This window comes from Triturus cristatus, chromosome 5_2 (genome assembly GCF_964204655.1).
Source record: "Triturus cristatus chromosome 5_2, aTriCri1.1, whole genome shotgun sequence".
NCBI lineage: Eukaryota > Metazoa > Chordata > Amphibia > Caudata > Salamandridae > Triturus > Triturus cristatus.
Window position 1 is genome coordinate 425,002,558 of NC_140588.1, and position 3,251 is coordinate 425,005,808.

A 3,251-nucleotide genomic window follows, 5' to 3' on the forward strand; every position below is an offset into this window, starting at 1 on the left:
ACTCGACTGGTTGCAGGGGCAGAAATTTTCGCAAATTTCTGAGTTTGTGCAGGCAGCCAGCGGTAAGCTGTTGTATATGCGGCAAGAAGGACAAATTCTCATCCCATCTTACTCCTAGATTTTTTGCATGGGTTCCGGGAGATGGGGCAGGGCCCATTTCCGTTGGCCACCACAGGTCCAGAGGGGGGTGTTTGAGATTTGCAAAGAATAACACCTCTGTTTTGCTCGCATTCATTTTGAGTTTATTAGTGTTCATCCATTTGGCAACGTCTCGAAGACAGCCCCTGATTTTACTAAAAGCTGCCTCTGACGTGTCTGTATAGGGGAAGACCAATTGAGTGTCATCCGCGTATGATATTGCCTTGACCCCCCATTTAGCAATCAAGGTGAAAAGCGGGGCCAGATAGACATTGAACAGCAGAGGGCTGAGTGCCGACCCCTGTGGGACACCACACCAGAGGCCTTTAGGTTCAGAAGAGAAGGGGCCCAGAGCCACTTTCTGGGACCGATCTGTGAGGTAGGAGTGTAGCCAGTTAAGTGCTTTGTCTCCAAGGCCGATGTCCTTAAGTCGAATCAGCAGTCTGCTATGATCTACCGTATCAAAAGCAGCGGATAGATCCAGGAGCACCAGCATAGCTGATGCCCCTGAATCTAAGGACCACCTGATTGACTCGGCAACCTCAATGAGGGCCGTCTCGGTGCTAAAGCCGGCCCTAAAGCCAGACTGAGTTTCATGTAGGGCACCGCTTTCTTCAATAAGGCTGTTAAGCTGCCGTTGGATCAGATTTTCGAGCATTTTGCCAGGGGCTGCTAAAAGGGAGATGGGTCGGAGATTGCTCAGATCATCCGGCGCGCCTTGGGGGTTTTTTTTCAGCGGGAGAAGAGTGGCCTGTTTCCAGCAATCCGGGAACATGCCAGTTGTAATGGACGCGTTCCATATGTGTAAGAGGGGAACTGCGATTGCGTCAGACATTAATTTCCACAGTTTAGGTGGGCATGGATCATCAGGTGCCCCAGATTTGCATTTTTTTATTTCTTTCAATGCCTCAGAGAGGGTGATGGGCTGAAATTGATTTAAGGAGGAAGCGGGTGGCTCAGAAACTCCCAGCTCATCCATAGATGTCGGCTCGGGGTTCGTAAAAGTATCATACACTTTTAATATTTTGGTGTCAAAGGAAATACAGTGAAACAGAATAAAGCTATTTTAAGACAATTGTTGTGGAAGCTTGAGTAGGTGGGTTTGACAGTAAACAGAGATAAATGTGAATTTTTCACTGAACGTGTGAAATATTTGGGTTACTCTATTTCTAGTGAAGGAATAGCGCCCAAACGCTTATTGGAGGCGATAAAATCTGCACCTTGCCCCAAAGATAAAGACCAGTTAAGATCTTTTTAGGTCTCGTAGAATATTATTCTAAATTTGTAAAGGGTTTTGCGGATAAAACGGAAAATTTAAGGAAACTTTTACACAAGGGCAACAAGTATACATGGGAGAAGGAACAACAAGTTTCTTTTGAAAATTTCAAAGATGAAATATGTAATGCAGGTATACTAGCATCATTTAATACCAAATGTAAGTCGTTCTAAACTGTTGATGCTAGTGCCACAGGGATTGGAGTAATTCTGTCGCAAAATCAAAATGGAGTTGCAAAGACTGTGGTTTTTGCTTCGCGTACGCTCACGCAATTCACGGATGATAGCCTCCCAATAAGTAAACACTCCCGGACACTGCCATGCTAAGTGCATAAAATCCGCCGAGGCAGCATGGCACCTGTCGCAGCCCACATCTTCCCTCAATCCATACCTACGCAGCCGCGCTGGAGTGTAGTATGTCCTATTGATGTACTTGAAGTGTATGAGTCTGTCTGCCATGTAGTGAAATTCACCTAGTGTTAGTGCAACAGTAGCTCCACATAGAGTCATCTATTTCCAGTTGTAGGTCCCTTTGCCACGCCAGCCGAGCCGCAGTGTATTGGTTCGCTCTGTGAGATATAGCGACTTTATATATGTTAGCTACCAACTTACGTGGAGACTTCGTTTTAATAATATAGGCTAGCTCTGGTACCTCCGGAGGCTCAGCCATGTCCTCCTGCAACAGGTCTTGTAGCGCCCTGCGGACTCTGTTAAACTGAACGCGCTGTAACATTGTGCCCGCCTCTTCCGCACTCGTTATCTGCTCCCATGTCTTAACTACTCCATCTCGAAATAGGTCTCCTGTAGTGGGTATGTTCAGTGCGTGTAGCGCATGTGTGACCCCGGCATCCCTGCGTGGGGCCAGCCAACGTGTCCATTCTATCGGCATTGCCGGGGCATACAGCAGAGCCCCCGCCTGTAAATGCAATAGGCTATGCCATGCGTGCCTTGTTGTGGTAATGGAGTCTAGTATCCCTACAAAAAGAGTTTTCACATTCGCAAATGAAGTCTCAACCAGAGGGAAATCACCCTAATCAATGTAGATTTCCTATTTGCGCAATCAGGTCCTGCCTACAGCAATCAATATTAGTACAATCACAACAGTTTATTATTATCCCTCTCTCAATTTGTGTAGTTGACGGTAACTGATAATCAACACCACAAATCTTTAGCACACAAGAAAACCATAAAGTGTATTCTACACTTTTAAATCTCTATTAAGTGTCTTCAACATTTATCTTAACATCTGCCTATCTTAGGCTACGCTGAGCCTGATAACCCCTCAACTTCTTCACAAAAACATATAAATTAATCAAATCATTCAACTTTCGTACTCCAAATTACTTTTCAATAAACACAACAATAATCATAAATTGTGACGCAACACCCTATTAATACTCACACCTCCAAAACAGCAACTGCCTTCGAAAATTGCACTTTGTCAGTCTTCAAGTTCTGGGCATTGGGACTAGGGTATTATTCTAACTCTGGCAGTTATTTAACAGCTCCTCTCCTCAAGGCGTTAAACCATCCCCTCTGTTACTAGCTTCGGCTAGAGTGGAATCAATTAAAATAAAACTGGTTTAACCTCTCAATCTACAGGGATCTCCGCTCTCTGTGAGTGGACCTCAGAGCCCTGTGTCAGACCTTTGCAGCCATATTCAAGGAGACCAGGAGCTATAAATCAGAACAATTTTTTTTAACCACAATACTATTTCTAAGTTCTGGTAATAATGAGAGTTTTGATAATTTATGGGTTTTATTATCATTAAAAAGGTTTAGTACGTTATTTTTCTTTTATTCAAATAATTCAAAATGCATCAATCAGAATACAGAAT